The sequence below is a fragment of the Eurosta solidaginis genome, chromosome 4 (assembly GCF_040869045.1).
Source record: "Eurosta solidaginis isolate ZX-2024a chromosome 4, ASM4086904v1, whole genome shotgun sequence".
Classification (NCBI taxonomy): domain Eukaryota; kingdom Metazoa; phylum Arthropoda; class Insecta; order Diptera; family Tephritidae; genus Eurosta; species Eurosta solidaginis.
Window position 1 is genome coordinate 10428563 of NC_090322.1, and position 19816 is coordinate 10448378.

Here is a 19816-nt window from a genome sequence, read left to right on the forward strand (position 1 = left end):
CAGGCAGTATCTTGAGTATGCTGCATTTCCAAGGGGACTGAGAAGTTCGGCTGATCAAATACAATGTTGAGATTTTCCGCTTGTTCGCAAGCTTTGAAGTGTAAATGTACACGGTCGGATCTAAGATGACATCTTCCGTTATACCGAGATCAATATGTCACCAGGGAGCTCTCATTTTAGGTTTTTTATTCACATGCTAGATAGGTTTAAAGACGGCCAAGGGTTCCTCAGATTGATTTTTCTTCTGCGATAGGTAGTTTGACCTTCGTTTTCAGTATAGGTTGAATGTCGACGCCTGCAATAATAGGGAATAGATCGTAATCTCACTCGAATTTGGCTAAAATATCTCTGTTTGGATATAGATGCCGCAGTCTCCCACTGTTCAAGGGCTCACCTGAAATATAAAAGGTGTTGTGCCTAAACATGATGATATGGTTATGTAAATAACATAGAGGCTGACGAAGAGGCAGACATAGAGGTGAAGGTACAGGTATAGGTAGAGATCGAGGTGGAGGGAAAGGTAAAAGTAGAAGGTGAGCGTAGACTTATAGGGAAAGGGAACGGGACATCATAGGGACGTCTAATGTTCAAAGGAATGTTTTTCCCCGATAAGTGGGTTAGTGGCAGATGTTTTGCTTGACATTTAGAGCTGAAAGGGAAAAAAGACGATGGAGAGGCAAAGCAAGAGGAACATTGACAAACGAAATTTTGTTGAAACACTTGGCTGTGCAGCTAAACCAAAGTGTGTGCAAACCGACATCTGTTGGAGCTCCTAATTGGTTTATACAAAGTCTACAGCGCAGTGCGACAGGCGAGACCTTCTAAAGTATGTTTGCTAGTGAACTTTACACCACTTTTTTTTCTTCACAACCGACCTCATCATAAGTCGTGCTTGGTGAATGGCACTTGCACCCAACAAAACAAGGAAAAAAGTTTTCAGTTTCTCTTAAAAAAACATAATAATTGAAATTCAATTATTATAAGCCGGTGTTAAGCTCATGAATTCTTAAATATAAGTATAAACTGAACACACCATTAAACAAACATAAAGAAAAAAGTGATTGGTGCACAAATGCAGGCCTAGACCAACATCCAACAATATCCAAAACCATTCGTGTTTATTTATTCTGTTTACATTAACTCAAAGCGATTGCATTACCTCAACAACAACAAAAAATATCAATAATATGCAAAAAAAAAGCCTCAACAAGCCAACCGGTTTCCTCAGCCAGCGAATTTTGTGCCAAAGTACAAAAGCTGCAACAAGAAAATCATTTCAAGAAACTGTCACGGTTGTTAAACTCTCATTGTAAACCAACGAAGGTTGACTACCTTAGTGTAGTTTGGCACAAAGTACTATTGCTTATTCAAGCACATAAGCGAACTCACTAGCTCAGTGGCTCTTTGCAGCATTTGATAGCAAAAAAAAGAAAAATTTCGCTAGAGCTGAGGTTCTAGATTGATCGCTGATGGCCACAGCGCGGTTTTTGTGGTAAGATTAGTTTGTGAACCTGCAGATTGTGACCTTAAGTTCTTCGGCAGCTTCCTTGTTTATTTTTAAGTGCATTTAGCTCTTCGTTATTCTCAAATTCACACCCACTTCTTGGCGGCTGGCGCTGCTTCAGCTGCCGAATTTTCAATGTTAAATCATGCATTTTTTAAGGAGGCACCATTGAAGCAACCTCAGCTGAAGGCCGACGTGAGCTCGTGATGCTCGTGGGATTTATTTGAAGTTATTTTTTATGTGCAGACGGGAAGCATTGGTATGGAGAGCTTAGCGAAACCTGGGGTGGTTTTGTATGAAATGTAAATTAAAAGATTTTTGCTTTGAGCTGCGTCTATTTTCTTTTCGTCTTCTTCTGACTAGGCTAATACTTAATTATTCAATTTCGTCCAAATTGTATAGGGTTCCCAAACAACTGAGCTCCGTTTCGCCCATCTCGGAAGTCTGCAGCTGTCACAGCATTCTGGTTCCATAACTGTCGAGTTTCACAATCGTCCTCCAGTCATCTATTAGCACATCTTTCTTCCAATATCCCCAAAAGGTGAAGTGCAACATTTGATATTATGTGAAAATACACCTTTTATAGAGACTGCTGACCTTTGTTGAATTTTACAGATAAAGCTTATTCTGACACTGCAATATATAGAACTGAATCAAGCCGGGGAATTCATTGGCCTTTTCATTAGCCGGTGCTGGTTTTCGTTTTAGTAGTACTTAAGCTATAAAGAGGCGGTGGGTTAACTTGAAAAGTGTCTATCCTTTATGATGAGCTTAAATGCCGATATATCTCTACAGGCTATAGACATAGGAATCGCGTTTGGGTGGCTTGGGCCATGTATCACATCGCTGCCCGATGTGTAAAGGAATGTCATGTTTTAGAGTTAAGAAGCTAAAAGGCCGCCTGACTTAAGAAAATAATTATCCTCTTCGATGTTTGACGCCGTAGTGGTATCTTAATAGCCCCGGTGGGCAGAAACCCTCCGCCTCTAGGAAATTGAGTCAAGGTGGCAAGTCAATAGTCAATAGTAATTTTCCTGCATATCACGATTTAGGGAACCGACTGTTTGAAAAGAAATGCCGTTGTAGCTTTAGAGTCCGGAGAAACGCAGCACTGTCTTATAAAGCAGATATGCGATTCTCGACACATTGCTAAGCCCAGTTAATATCTTATAAAGCTAAGAGGCGTAGGTACCTCTACTGTCTTTGTCGCCCATAAAGTCAAGTCACAATGGGTGAGTTATTCGTGCATTTTTCGGCGTCTTAGCTTTGACAACCGCTTGAATGGCTCAATAATATGACTCCACAATCAAAATCACATGAAGTCAAAATGTCCTGATGTTAAGACCTCAAATTATATCTAATAGTTAATTGGCTTAAAAAGACGAGATACGTCTTGCACTTGCAGATAACCCGCTGGAGCCTCTGATCTGATCCTTCAAAGATTCGTTTCATACAATTGCTGACTTGCAAAAAAGTGCAAATATTCTGCCAAAAGCTACTTGTCTGATAATGTTGCCTAGCTCATTGATGAAAAACGGTCTGGTAATATTATTTAGCTTGAATCAAAACTCCAACAAAGTATCTTTCAAACATAAAAAGTGAGCAGCATTGCAATAAACCCTGCGCCCGAAGTTGGGCTTCTTCAAAACATGAGACGATGAAAGGAAAATATAAAAAAGTATAAGAGTAAAGTAAACCTATCGACATTTTGGAAGTGAAGATGCATATTACACTATGATTTAGCCTCACTTAAACTTCTACGTAATACCGTTGCGATAAAGAAATTATCGATACCGCAACAGCTGTTTTGCGCCTCAAGGTATGCTGCAGTGTTTTTCATACTTAAGTATTAAGCAACATTAAAAAAATATCATCTAGTTTTTTACAAGAAGCTGTTTTTCGTGGACCGACACAGAAGCGATATAAATGTAAATTAAATTAAAACAAGTAAGGACGGGACTGTCTTCGGCTGTGCCGAAGACTTCATACCTTTCATGAATGGGGCTGAACAATAATCTTATCCCATTCGTAATCTCCGAATAATCGGATGTATAAGATAAGAAATATATAGTGAACAAATCTACATACCTAAACGATTTCTAAGATAAATATAAAATAAAAAATAGGTAGGTACTTTGTGTGAGGATGCAAAGTTTCAGGTTTCTTGTGGTCTGCGTGTAAAAACTATGACTACGAATCACGTATTTCAACAATATATGACGTAAACGTAACTATTTGATGAAATTTTATGAATTTTGAAGCTTCTAGCCGTAAAAAGGGGGCAAAAAATACAGTTTATATGGGGTATATAATATTTGTACCACCGATCTCTATGATTTTTTCAGACAACAATATATGCTATATACGTAAGCATTTGGTGAAATTTGAAGCTTCTAGCTGTTAAAATGGGGAAGAAATTGCGCAGAGTTTCTTATCTGAACAATCGGTTGTATGAGATAATATATACCACCGGGCCCTATGATTTTTTCAGACAACAATATATGCTATACACGTGAACATTTGGTGAAATTTAAACATATCTAAACGATTTTTAAGATAAATATAAAATGTTTGTAAATTTTCGAGCTCGAGGCCATACAATATTAAATAACAAACAAAGAAAACTTTTTATTTGTATATTTATAGTGTCTGAGGTATGGGTGTCGCTCACAGTTAACCTTTTTATGCTATATTGTTGTTAGTTAAGAATTTTGTTTATAATTACGGTTCCTTATTTGTTTACTTTTTGTGTTTATTTTCGTTTTTGTCATATCAAATTTTAAATTAGTCGATCTGGTACATCCAACGATGTAAGTCAAATGTATACCTGTACTTTTACGTTTTTTATTATAATACTTGTATTTTTGTATTTCCAGTCCTGAAGATGACTTCTAATTGAAGTCGAAATATCGATAAATAAAAAAACGACAATATATAAATATACAAATAAAAAGTTTTCTTTGTTTGTGTTTTAATATTGTATGGCCTCGAGCTCGAAAATTTACAAACATGTTTACAAACTAAAGGCCAAAAAACCAACAAAAGATATTAATAAATATAAAATAAAAAAAATAGGTAGGTACTTTGTGTGAGGATGCCAAGCTTCACATTTTTTGTGGTCTGAATGTAAAAACTATGACTACGAATCACGTATTTCAAAAATATATGACGTAAACGTAACTATTTGATGAAATTTGATGAATTTTGAAGCTTCTAGCCGTAAAAAAGGGACAAAAATGACAGTTTATATGAAGTATATAATATATATACTATCTCTATGATTTTTTCAGACAAAAATATATGCTATATACGTAAGCATTTGGTGAAATTTGAAGCTTCTAGCTGTTAAAATGGGACAGAAATTGCGCAAAGTTTCTTATCTGAACAATCGGTTGTATGAGATCTATACTATGTATACCACCGATCTCAATGATTTTTTCAGACATCAATATATGCTATACAAGTAAGCATTTGGTGAAAATTGAAGCTTCTAGCTGTTAAAATGGGGCCGAAATCGCAAAAAAAAAATATATATACTATATATATACTATATATACCATCATATATATATTATATATATCACCGATCTCTATGATTTTTTGACACAACAATATATACTATATACGTAAGCAATCGGTGAAATTTGAAGCTTATAGCTGTTAAAATGGGGTAGAAATTGCGAAAAGTTTCTTATCTGAACAATCGGTTGTATGAGATATATACTATATATACAACCGATCTCTATGATTTTTTCAGACAACAATATATGCCATATACGTATGCATTCGGTGAAATTTGAAGCTTCTAGCTGTTAAAATGGGGCTAAAATTTGGAATATATATATATATATACTATATATATATATACTATGTATATATACTATATATATATACTATATATATATACTATATATACTATATATACCACCATATATATACTATATATACCACCGATCTGTATGATTTTTTCAGACAACAATATATGCTATATACGTAAGCATTCGTTGAAATTTGAAGCCTCTAGCTCTTAAAATAGGGCAGCAATTACGAAAAGTTTCTTATCTGAACAATCGGTTGTGGGGGATATATACTATATATACGACCGATCTCATCAATTTTTTCAGGCAACAATATGTGCAATATACGAAATTATATGGTGAAGTTTGAAGCTTCAATCTGTTAAATTTGGTAAGATATTACAAAAATCCTCTTTTTCTGAAAAATCGGTTGTATGGAGGATATATGATATAGTGGTCCGATCCGGCTGGTTCCGACAAATGTCTAATCGGACACCCAAATACACCCGCTCACCAAATTTTATCAAGATATATCAAAAATTGAGGGACTAGTTTGCATACAAACAGACAGACGGACATGGCTAAATCAACTCAGCTCTTCAACCTGATTATTTCGGTATACTTAATGGTGGGTCTATCTATTTTCCTTTAAGGACTTACAATTTTCGGTTTCGTGACGAAATTAATATACCATTTCATTTTCATGAAAGGTATAACAACAAAGAAAATCACAAACGTGTCAAAAATCACTCATACGCCACAGTGGACGTGGCACGAGTGACCTTTGATAAGCTTGCTTATATGCTCATCAAATATTGCGCAATACTTGCAGCTTATGACGGTAGTTAACGTTGTAAGTGCAGTGCAAAAAGAGTGAGCAAAACAATAACAATAACAACAATTAGGTCAGTTACTGGCTTACTCCGCGTTGCAGCGCAGATTTGCTACGATTTATTTTCAACTATAATTTTTACATGTCATCCGGGTTTAGTTTGGGTTAATGAAAAGATAAATCGAATTTTACGCTGGCCATAAACAAACAAAAACAACGAAAAAGATTTGTTTCATGAAAATAAAACGAATGTTAGATAAAGGCGGAAAAACGTATATCGGTTCATGTTTAAATTGCAAGGCATCTTACTATCTTTAGTTTTTTTAAACACTTTTTTAATATTTTTTAACAAGCCATTTTTTCACTACTATTTTTGATATATAATAACGAGACAAGATCATATTGCTTTATAAAATTATTTTTGTTATTGGTATTCGATATGCCATTGTCGCTGATTAAGTTCCGCTGAATGCGCGTAAAGTTATTCCAAACAATTTAGGTTCAAAACATAGAGTATATACAGAGATATACGCCGCCGATAAACACCGCCGCCGCCGCCGATTTTGGTCGTTTTTCGCACGCCGCCGCCGAATGTCAAAAATATCGGCGCGGCGGCGCGGCGTCCGGCGCGTTACTATATTTTCTACTCGTTTAAGACTGTTTAGGCCATCTATTGTTCATGTCGAAAATTGGTCGGATATGGTCGAAAGTGGTATCAACGGATGCGCATCACTGCCAGTTATAAGAAACTAATTGCGAAATTTAACTCTTTATAACTATTCAAAAGTTATTTAAAATAACAGGCGCTTTCGATGTCAACTTAACACGGACTTTGCATCACCCAATTCAGCAAGTTATTAAAACAAAACACTAAAATAAAAGTTATATAATAAATTTATAGCTCACTTTGCATATTTTTTTTTTTTCAAAAAATTAATAATGAACAATTAATTCAAATAAAATTACCCAAGGCGAACATGTTTGTCCTCAATTGTCCTCAAGAATAAGCGAAATCAGTGATGCAAAATCCTTTGGTAGGTTCTAGGGGCATAACACTCCTTTGAAATTATTCTTACCTCATACTTAAGTTGAGGATATATGTACTTATGAGAACGGTTTGAAAAATCACAAAGTCTTGCATTCAAACATTTGTTGTTTATTTGCGAAACTAAACAATAGCGTCTGAAATGTTAATTTTGATTTTCACATTTCATCCTTCAACACCCAAGTCTCCCGGTTTGACAGTTCCTAAAGTTGGCGGCCCTATCCAAAACTAGTCCCTTGGAGTGAATCACATTGATTATAGCCTATCAACCAAGTTTAAATATCACCTACACGCTACGGCTCCTTTTACAATTGTGAATACGTAGGCACATATATCTACCAGGTGAGGCTTTGACCTTCGCAAGAACACTCAAAGTGGTGAAGCAAAAGCTTTCCCAAGACAGTGGAACTAATGGCCGTGTGTGATACTACCCTTACGTAGTGGACAGTCGAACTTGTCTGAAAACTGAAGCTACGCGGTCATCCATAATGAGCTATATCGTAAGGCCGGAAAACAGTAGTTAACAACTTTCAACTTAAAATCCGTCGACTTTCATTCTAAATTTAATTTAACGAAGATTATTGAAATCAATGTTGTGAACACAAACGTCTGCAATCTTTGGTCTACATTTTAAAAATTTTATCCAGGGTCCTTGTAAAATTTTAATTATGTAGATGCGCCGAGGATTTTACGATTTTCACCGATTACGCAATGACTTCCACTTAGATTGCTTATGATTTCGAGGGCGGCATCTTTGGCTGAATAGTCACTCCCTAACGTTTCAAGGTGTTTCTCTGGTGTAGCTCGGCAGCATAGCGCGCCAAATTCATCCGTTGGAAAGTCTTCGGAGCTACACCTAGAGCTTCTAGGAAAGTGACGTCGACGAAGGTATGAGTTCGAAGTCGCAGTCCTATAGCTTTTGTACTGGCATATGGTGTGAGGCTCAGGAGGCGTGGTAGCGACTGGTGGTGGGATTCCTACTGTTCGCACATCGGGAATTGTAGCTCTTAAAAACAGCCGAAAAAACTGGAGGCGCCCTGTGCCACGAGAGTCATGAGTATTAATAGACCATTAATAGCAAGCCTAAGTCGCCTTTATACGTGACCGCCAAGGAGCGACAAATGATTTAAAGAAATTGTGTTCGCGACGATTATTAGGAGTTAACCCTAGGTGAAACTACGCTTTGCACGAAATATACCGGCAAAAGTGTGACTATTTTATGTATCTCTATTTCTTTTCAGCAGACGCAGCAGTACCAATTCCAAAGACCGGGGTTAGGTTCGAAGCATCTCTGCAGCAAGCGAACGAGGGACAATCCCTTCACAAGGAGCTACTCCTGAAAATATTTGAACGGTCTGCGAGATTTTGATGCAAAACCCCCGGATCTTCCCAAAATGGCCAACACGTTGATTTCCTTAAATACATATAAACAAAACCTTTCTTAAATTTTATTTTTTTTAACAGAAAAATCAAGCTTTTAAAGTAAGAACACCGGCGTTTGCCGGCGCGCCGCCTACGCCGCCGCCGCCGGTATATAATAGAACCTACGCCGCCGCCGCCGATAAAGTGATCGGCGTAAACCTCTAATACATATGTACCTAATTATGTATAAAAGGAATATGTAGCAACTAAACAGCAATACTTAGAGATAAATTACAAAGCGGGCAGCGGGGCATTCATATGGCTGAGTGGATAGAGGCATGCACCTTGGGTGTTTGAGATTTCGAGCTCAAAACTCAGCTCCCGAAAAGCTAGCTAATGAAGAATTGAATTGAGGAAGATGTCCTAGTAACCATCGCTGTGTGCAAATTTTGTTACTTTTCTCCAATATCAATACTATTTTTTGTTTTTTAGTTTATAAGCATAATACAAATATTACAACTTTTAGTATTTAGTATTTATTTTTTTAAAATATTACTTTACTTCAACAAATGTCTACCCTTAGTACTTTTTTAACTGGTAAAATTTTCACCATCATTTTATTAATACTTTTTTCCATTAGCTAATTTTTCAATACTTTTGGCAATATTTATTTCTGTGAGTTTTTATTTCAGAAAATGTCTTAAGCTTTTTTGTTCAACTTAACATTTTTAATACTTTTTGAACTACTCACTTTTTTGTTTTTTTTTTTAACTGAAAATTTTTCAATACTTTTTTCTTGAATGAAAGCATATTTTAGAATTAAATTTGGGCAGCTACCTTTTTTAGTAGTATTTTTTATTATTTATTTTTTAACTAGCCGGTTTTAGTACTTTTTCCAGTTAGAAATTTTTCCAATAATTTTTTTTATAAAAGCAACTTTTTTAAACTACTTTTGTTCAATTAGGCGTTACTTCCATATTGTTTCTGGAATTCTAATTTTTTTAACTGGCCGTTATTTTAGTACTTTTTGAGGCTGTAAATTTTTTTAAAACTATTTTTGGTAACAAAATTATTTTTGTTCAGCGGAAAATTTTTCCTTACCTTTTTTGAGTTTTTATTTTTAAATATAAACAAAAATTTGAAAGCTTTTATCTACAATTCACCATTTTTCAATAGCTTTAAACAAGCCAGTTTTTTTAATATATTTTTTTAAAGTAAAAAGTTTCCTAATACGCTTTTTTGAAATAAAACCGCTTTGTTTAACTAGTCACTTCCTCAATACTCTTTTTCATACTTTTTTTAACTAATACATTTTGATACATTTTTTTCTTATTTTTAAAACTTTTTTGTGCAGCTCATCCTTTTTAATACTTTTATCAACCAAACAAGTTTTACTATCTTTTTAAATTTTTCAATACCGTTGAACTAACCAAGAAAATTTCATTTTTAAACCATACTTTTTTAAACAATATTTTAAGCTATTTATATATATTTACTAGCAAGTTTTTAGTACTTTTTACAAAAATTTTTTCAATACCTGTTTTTTAAAGTTAAGAAAATTTAAAACCATTTTAGTTCAACCAGCCACTGTGTTCAGTACTTTTTTCGGAGTTTTTTTAACTAGCCCTTTTGAGTACTTTTTCCAGCTTATTTTTTGCAGCGCGTAATTTTTTCCTGACATTTTTTAGAATTTTTTATTTTAAAATTTTGATATATATGTATGTATATGGCCTCCAGCTCGTTAAATATTTAAAATTTATAAATCTAAGGCCGAAAATAATCACAAGATAATTTTTTATTTTAAAATAAAAAAAATTTACTTTTGCCGTTCAACTCAACATTTTCTATTAGCTTTTTACTGGTCAGATTTTAGTACTTTTTTGTTAACTAGAAAGTTTTTCAATATATGTTTAGGAAGAATACAATTTTGCCTATTTTTATACAAATAGTAATTTTTTTTTTTTAGTAATTTTTTCAATACTATTTTTTGATACTTTTGATAAATTTTTATTTAATTTTTCTATTTTCCTTTATTTAATTTATTTGTTTCTCTCAAAATTTTTTATTTTTATTATTTTATCATGTTTTTATATTCAAGGGATGAATATCTTACATATTTTTATTTTGATTTTATTAATTTTTTGATTTTTTAAAATTTTTGTTTCTTTTCAGTTTTTCCCTTATAAAAATAACAATTGAACAAGAATCAATATTAAACGGTAAGTTCATGAATTCTTAAATATTAAGTATAACCGTCACACTATTAAACATAAATACAAATTTGTATGTATAAAGTGAGATCAGTTGTTTTTACTTTTATATTATTTCTTTTATTATCGCTTTTATATTTTGCTAAAGACGTTTATATATTTTGTTGTAAAATTTTTTTTGTAATTTTTATGTTTTTTTTTTTTTTTTTTTTTTGTAAATATTTATTATATTTATGAACTAGCAGACCCGGCAGACGTTGTTCTGCCCTAAATTTGGTCTATCTGCATACATTTTAATAAGCTTTTTCCGTCTAACTCTGCCCTCGCCCCTCTACACTTTTTCCTAATCTTTGTATTCACTCCTCCCTCCGTATTTTTCGCTTCATCTATCTCCATCTTCATCTCATTCTATCTCTTTCTCAGTCCCCTTCTCCTTTTCTCTTTTCTCTTCTCTCAAGTTTTTCTCCTTCTTTTTCATATCTTATTGCCAGTCCCAGAGGGTGGTATGTATTTTGTTCCAGTCCCACTCCGAGTCTCAGTCTTAGTCTCAGTCTCAGTCTCAGTCCTAGTCCTAATCCCAGTCCCAGTCCGTCTCTGTTATACTTCCCGGGGAAAAGTATCGTAAATACTAATATAGGCAAATTGATATACGAAATGTCAGGCATATCGAATAGGACGTATGTAAATAGGTATGTGGGTATTATTAATTCTTATCTTTATTTCGGCTTCGCATGCATATTTATCAGTTTTGCCAGGTCGATGCGACTAAATCGAATATCACGATGAACTTTAGAGCTCTCAGCAACAGCTTTCATTTGATATCCATAATACACACAGATTCTAGGGGTATCCGGGTCCATGTTTTGGCCTATATCTCGAGACTGTAGTCACCCAGCGGTGTAAAACTTACTGTATACTTGTTCTCCTTTTAAATGAATACACAGATCACATATAATTTTATTATTTTCTTTATTAGCGCAAATCATGTTCCACACAACCATCTCGCTACGCGGTTCACTCAATACTGCCCTTACTCGCCCGAACATCCTCCGGCCTTGAGACTCGATGCCACTCGAGGCTCAATAGGTTCTACAGGTAATACACATAACTTCCGAATTGGACGATTAATGTGACCATTTCCAGTCCAAAGTGTTACATTGCGAGCTAACCCATCGCTGCCTGGATGCAGCGACGTCACTCGACCCATTATCCATAAGGTTGGTGGTGTATTTTCGTTCTTCAGGACTACTAAGTCGCCGACCTTCAGGTTGCGTCTTTCGGACGCTGTTGTAGCTCATGGAGATAGTTATTGCTCCACAATTTCCAAAACCTTTGCGTGATTTGTTTACGAGATTGCCAATAGTTGAGGCGATTCTCCGGCCATTCCACTGGTACTTGTTCGCCTAGAGCTGGAACTAGACTTTCGCCGATCAAAAGATGCCCTGGTGTTAGAGGGGCTAAGTCTTGCGGATCCACACTTTGGGCACACAATGGGCGAGAGTTTAAGACAGCCCCTATTTCTGCCAGCAATGTCTGCACAGCTTCTATCGTTAGCAATCGGGCTCCCATAACCCGCCGGAGATGGTGCTTAGCCGCCTTGACAGCAGCTTCCCACAGTCCACCCTGGTGCGGTGCAGACGGAGTTATAAAATGCCACTCTGTTTGTCGCATGGATAGTTGGTCAAAAAGGTCAGAGTTCTGCCAAGTCTGCAACATTCGACTCAACTCTCGTTCAGCGCCAACAAAGTTGGTTCCGTTGTCGCTCCATAAGTGTAAGCAATGGCCATAACGTGAAGTGAAGCCGATAAAGGCCATAATGAGTGCTTTAGTGGATAAATCTGATACAAACACTAAGTGCACAGCCTTTGATACCATACACACAAATACCGCGATGTAGCCTTTAAAAACTACATTGCCTTTTCGCCGGTCAGGACGGACCTGGATATGCCCAGCGTAATCGACCCCTGTATGAACAAATGGACGCGCCGGACGTACTCTACAAGCGGGGAGCGTTCCCATCATTTGTTCGAACATTTTTCCTCGCAACCTATCGCACGTTATACAATTTTTTATGAGGGTTCTTTCCAATGACCGCGCCCCAATTATCCAATAGTTTTGCCTCAACGCCGCTACAAGCTGCTGCGCCCCGCAATGCAATAGATTCGCATGCGTTGCTCGCGCAATCAATTTCTCCTTCCCTGGTAGTATTACCGGATTTCGTTGAGCGTCAGGCAGTTCTGCCTCTTGTAAACGGCCGCTCATGCGTAGTATCCCATCTTGCACAAATGGGGTTAACATTCCAAGAGAGTGTGATAATTTAGAATACTCCACAATTTGCTCTTTCTGGGCGCAACGCTTCAGTGTTTCGATATCGCTACCATAAAATTCATTTTGCTCTCGTCGAATCCAGAATGTCAATGCGTGTTCGAGTTCTTTAACGGTCAGGTGAAGTTTCTCTGTCTCTGCAACAGAGTTCTCGAAACGAAACGCAAATAGCGGATGACATTGCAATGCAACAAAGAGTTGAGGATATTTACGTGGGGGTTCGCGCTGAACTATGCCAAAAGATTAAGGCACTTGAGCAGACGTCATCTACAGTGGCGTGTAGCCATACTAATAATCGCGCACTACAGTTGCAGTTTGCAGAATTGCCGTTAGCACATCGACTTCCGACATTTCGCGGCGCTCATAAGGAGTGGATTCAGTTTAGGGACGTATTTGCCGCGGAAGTAATTCAAAATCCGCATCTTACAAATCTACAACGACTTCGACGGCTGCAAAGCTGTGTCAAATAGGATGCGGCCAAAGCTATGGGCTATTGGCCTCAGCGTGAAGAGAGTTTCGTCGATGCCTGGAAAACGTTGTGTCTAGCATTTGATAATGAGTATTTGTGTCACGCTGCACATTGCTCGGCAATTTTTTCCTTGCCTATGTGGCCGAGGGCCACTCGATTCATTAATTAGGGATATGCTTGATACTACGCGAAACAGTTTGCGTATGATTTCCGGACAGTTAGGAGCAGAGGAGCAACGCGACTTGTTAATTTTAAATTTTTTAGAATCTCGGTTGGACACTACATCTCGTAGTCAGTGGGAAATGGTACGACCAACAGACCGTATCCCAAATTTACGCAATGATTTCTACAATTGGCTTGAGCGTCGGAGCAGCGGGCTCCTGAGTCATGCAATGATACCTGTCCTGCAGTTCAACGAATGAACCGGGAGGAAAGGGTAAACGAATTTTTGAAGTAGGACTCTGCCAAAACTGCTTGCGAAGGGGTCATACTGCTCGCAATTGCTTGGCCAGACGTTGTCCACGATGCGCAAGGTTGCCTCACAATAGCATTATATGCCCGAAGCTAGAATCAAATCTCGAAAAGGGAGCACCGCGCGCATCGACTCTAGCAGCAGTGATAGATGAAGAAACTAGGGATGAGCAATAGCAATTAACAGATAACAGCGAAACCAGCCTCGGGGTTTTCAGCAGCGGGTTTTCGTCACAACAGGGCAACCAGGTTGGACCGACAAGTACTCAGGGAGAAGCCATCCATTTAAACGACAACTTGCTGGCAACGGCTCAGGTGCGTTTTATAACCAATAGCGGAACAATAGTTAAGTTGCGCGCTTTATGCGATACGGGAGCTCAAGTAAACCTTATAAGTAAGGACGTGGTAAGTCGGCATAACATTACTACGCGCCGTATCAAAATAGGTGTGTCTACTGCTATTGAGGCAGGGTCTTATATCTGCGATAAATCGGTAAGTGGGGATTTGATTTTTTTTTTACCATGACGACCTCCGGTTGCAAGTTAAACAGGTACCGTCAGTATTGGGACTTTTCTTTGCTATAAATCTCACGGAGCCCGAGACCTTTCCAACGAATGCAAAACCGTGGAAATCGGTTCGTGCGTTCTGGAGTTATAGCGTCAGGAAGGAAAACCCGACTTATTTTTATATTATAGATTAAGCGGGGGTTGCTCATTGCATTTAAATGTATGAAAACATATATTTGAAGCAATTATTAATTTTTAATTTATTTCATAATTTGGAAAAAGTTTAAACAACGTGATCAGGACGGACAAGGCGACAGCTCTTTCGATTATACCTTGTAAATCTCTTCAAAGCCTTTTCTTCCGGGAGAATTTTTTAAAATTTTTTAGCTACTGAACAACACATTCGTTTCCATCATTGTGGATAAAACAAGTGTGGTATCTTATCCGTCAACTGCCTCACAGGATGTTCAATATGGCTATTTTTTCGCATTTTGGCAGCGTTTTGACCGGGTCAATATGGCGGCGCATAGGGCCAGCTATCTTCAGCGGTTGATAGAAAAGATACAGAATGAGAAAGCGATAGTGAAGTAAAAATCAGGTGATCCACTCTATTTGTAATTTTGATGTCTATGCAGAAGTTAACACACTTGTTTTATCCACAATGGTTTCCATTGCGACACTGAAAATTACCACAAATTATCAAATATTGCTACTTACCCGTAGGTGCCCCTTATGTACATACATATAATATTGCACAAAGCTTTGAGTGCAATAATTAAACGCATTAAGACAAAACAATAAAATTAGCAATAACAATTGTTTAAAAAAAATTCCAAAAAAAAAAAAATTTAAATACAACAACAAACAATACAAAATTCCATTAATACAGAAATGATGACATTAAATGCCATAGATGTAATTTGAAAATTGCTTAGTTGGCGCGAAAAATGGTTGCGCATGCGCAGATAGATATTTGAGGTAAAAGACAGGCGCATGCTACCAATGCACTTTACGCAAGTCCTCATAGTTAGGCTTTGATACAGATGTATACACACATGTATAGATGTACCTATTTATTTACTTATAAAATGCATATATGTATTTTGTTCGGCTGGAACTGCAAAGTGTTCAGCTCGTTGATCGTGCGTGTTTTGAATTATGAAAATATTGCTACTGACTTAATTGATTTGTCAATTGCAAATTGCTTTGATAAAAAATCATTTGATGGCACTTTAAAAAAATTTTGCAAATAAAATTTATTACGAAACAGTGAATGATTGCTACATTGAAGAGGTGTCGCTAACTGCTTAGAAAACTGTTAAATCATAAATCGCAAACCTTGACCTGCATTTTTTTCAATCGATGATAGCCGCTTAACTGTCTGCACTTGTTTATCTGAGTACAACAAAGCAAGCCTGCAAATTCTTCTTCTTATGATAATCACTCCATTCAAAAGCAGATGGTAAAGTCAGCGGCTGCGCTTGCTAGGCCTTGTTATAAAAAAAAAAAAAAAATAAAGCTCCGGCCAGGAAAATGTTTCTATCGGAACCAGCCTATGGAAGCAGAGGTAGAGGGCGGCCCCCACTCCGTTGGAAGGACCAAGTGGAAAACGATTTAAACTCCCTTTGTGTGACCAATTGGCGCCGGTTGCTAGAGGGAAGGAGCGACTGGCGCGCCTTGTTGGACGGCCATAACCGTTTAAACGGTTAAGCGCCAATTAAGAAAGTAAAGTCTTTACCTAAGGGACCAACGATCTAAGCTTACTGGTCCAAGTAATGGGAGACTAACATATAAATATTTCCAAATATTTTCTTAAACGTAGTCGATCCTTGACATATGGCTGCAAGAGCCAAAGGCCCGCCTTCAGGATTTTAAGATGACTGAGTCTTCCTAATTCGGTCTTCTACATTCAGTTCATGACAGCTTGCGGTAAAGTACTTCGCCATTTCAGAAAAAGCCAGTATAATTTCTCAAATTCGGGAATGTCTCAAATTCGGGCCTGTGGCCATTATTGTGTAGTCATCGGCGTAGGAAACGATAGTAACTCCTTCTGGTGGCGAAGGTAGCTTAGATATGTAGAAATTAAACAAAAGTGGGGATAGGACACCACCCTGTGACACCCCTTATTTAATGCTTCTTGGCTTTGATGTTTCATTTCTAAATTGCACCGATGCCTGCTGACCACCTTTTAAGACATGGGGGAAGGGTAGACCCTTCCAGGTCTTGCAGTAACATGCCATGGTTGACCATATGAAAAGCTTTTGATAGGTCTAGCGCTACGAGTACTGTTCTATGGTGGGGGTATTGATTTAAACCGCAATTTATCTGGGTGCTGATGGCATTTAGCGCGGTGGTGGTGCTATGGAGTTTTCTGAAGCCATGCTGATGGGAGGCTAGCTGCAAATTTGGTTGGAAGTAGGGGAGCAAAATGGCTTCAAGCGTCTTGGCTACTGGCGATATGACTCTCCTATGTTAGCTGGTTTCCCAGGCTATAATAGCGGAACCACCTTGGCCATTTTCCATTTTTCGGGTATGACAAAGGTGGAAAGAGACAGGTTTAAGACATGTGCTAAATATTTGAAACCCTCTTTCCCTAGGCTTCTAACCATCGGCATGGCTATGCCGTCTGGGCCCACTGCTTTGTATTGTTTAGCATGCCCGATGGCATCCTCAACCTCTTTGGCGGTGCCGGTAATTGGTGACGCGCTGAATTTATGTTTATGTGCGTGTCTAGATATAACCATCTCCATCTTTGGTTTACAGGGATCCACGGGATTTGGGTCATTTAATCACTATAGTCAAGTATGCACATTAGGCCGGGTCGATTTGTGGGGAGGCAAAAAAATCGCCCGTTGCTCTGTGAAAATCATATTCTAGGGATCAAAATAAGAATCTTTGCCGAAGGAACCATACCTCTAAAACGAATTCTGATGTCCCCCCCTTTGGGTCATAGGGGCAAATTTTGAAAAATCCCACTTTGAAATGCCTATGTTTTTTCTTTTTGGAGTTTATTTTTCTCTTTAGAAATTTATTTAGTCAGAACATATGTAAATGAAAAAATGAATTTAACTTAGTAATAGAAAAGAAATTAAAAAAAATTATTAGAAATTAGCGTTTTTACAACCCCCTTTTAAAACCAAGGCATCACTGTGACACAATTGCAGATCGTAAAATTGCTTGTGTTGTTTTTTTTAAGCCACCACAAGACACAGCAGGTAGAATTGAAATTGCCCCTACCCAAAGGGGGGGGGGGGGGACATCAGAATTCGTTTTAGAGGTATGGTTCCTTCGGCAAAGTTTCTTATTTTGATCCCTAGAATACGATTTTCACAGAGCAATGAGCGATTTTTAAATCGACCCGCCCTAATGCACATCGTTCGGTAGAAACTTCCTTCTGGCAAGTATTAACAAGCCCTCAGCTCTAATCACTATTTGGCAGTCAAGAAGGTTCTTTAGCAGCTCACTTAAGAGCACCGGCCCGAGAAGGGTGAATGTATACCCCCTTCGATTTACTCTTCCTTTCTTTCTCTTGGACATAACTACTCCTAGCAAGACTACACTGCCAATAGAGATTTTTCGATACCAACTGGAAATACATAGCTGAAACCCACTTTCATGCCAAGAAAGGCATCGGCACCAAAAGGATTCAAGTAACCCTATCCGTTTACCAGCCAGATATAGAACGGCTGTATAATTGCTTTTACAATAGTTGCTTTGTCAATGTCAGGTGTTCTAACATTTTAAAGTAGAAGACAGATCGATTGCGCTAAAGCTCTTGGTAGAAATATGCCCCCCATTTGGGTTTCAGGTGGCTTTGAGCACGTTCCAAGAATTGGAGACATATTCAAATCTCGAATAGTTTGCGCCCTTAAGGGTGTACTACAAGAGGTGCTAGGATTTCCAAATCTCGCATTTTTTTATAATATATATTATAGCTGTGTGAAGTCCGTGGGTAGTTTCCATCGCCTACCCCTATTGAAAAGCCCTCTAATCTAGTGCCACCGTCTAAAATGTAGGGGTTTCTTTGTCTGAAAGCGGCTTACTGAACAAATTTCCCTATACCTAACTACATGTACTACATCGACGCAAAAGTGCTTCGGAAGAAACTTCCAATCTGACAATCAGCAGAAGACGTCTCTACGGGTAAAGATCTTCAAAAACAAAGGTGTCAGAAATAGGGTCATGAAACCTAAAAGAAATGCACAAAGTCTTGTTTCGAAAAAATACAAAAAGTGGCTTACCTCTTGCCTTGCTGCCTCATGGAACCAATTATAATTTGCACTCCTCCTAGCTTCAGAGGTGATCTTGGTAATGCACGTCAGCTCGACGTCAATGACGTATATGATAAAACCAATAACAACTCTCTGTCGCCGCCACGCAAATGACGATTGCTGCATAGTTATATCAGTAAGTAGATGCGCGAACATTAAAAAGAATTACATACTACTTCTTGTTGGGTATTTTGCGACCTCCAGCGTTCGATAGCTATACAGTTACAATTGCGAGCTTTTGCTAACAAAGCAAAGTTTCTTACCGTCTGGAAAGCACGTCAACAGTGGTGGCAGATTTATTGGGTCTCTGTTAAATTTTAAAGATTTTGTAATTTTAATACTGGGTTTCTATAATAATGTATCGTGGTACAATATGCTGAGCGCAGTCTAGTGAGGTCCACAGCACATACATAGATGAGGATTGCACTGTGCGGTTTTCGTTCACTCTCAGACTTTGTGTTTTAGACGCCAAATTCCATTACCTTAAAAGGATTTGGGTTAATACGGTGGTCGTTCCCGATGAGTTGAAATATTGTCATCTTATCTGTGTCGCGATTTGACTAGATGGATCATTGAGAAAGCGGAGTGGATGCGAATTGCCCAAAAACATGGGAGGTGGGTTTTGTTGAAGCATGAGGTGGCACACAGTCAACTCAGTGTCAAGTAGAGGCCCCACAAATTCCCACCGAATAAAAGCACAGTTTTAATGAACAAAGATATGACCCACACACACTCACGGTTTGAGATGTTACATTGACATAAGCTTTACGTACCAAAATAACAGGTAGCGAAAAAACAGGATTAGCCATTGAAAGCGGACGATTCCTACGGTGGAATGATCGGTGCTCGGCTACAATTGGACAAAAAGTCGCTAGAGTAGCCGAACCACGGAGACGCGACAGTAACAATAGCTCCAGCTGAGCACCAACTTAGCGTCGGTATAATAGCAGGTGGTCGTAGTAGCGACGGGGGTATTAGGGCGGCAACAGCTGGGCGGGGGTAAATTAGATCGCGGTTTAAGGGCA

General features: G+C 37.8%; 1 long non-coding RNA gene across 1 annotated transcript in view; it reads left to right on the forward strand.

Annotated features, from left to right (window-relative positions):
• The window catches only part of LOC137248997 (uncharacterized), a 178099-nt gene that overhangs the window by 30467 nt on the left and 127816 nt on the right, over positions 1–19816 (forward strand). The window contains exon 2 of the long non-coding RNA XR_010952232.1: positions 10712–10758. This is a non-coding gene — a long non-coding RNA (uncharacterized lncRNA). The remainder of the gene's footprint in view (positions 1–10711; positions 10759–19816) is intronic.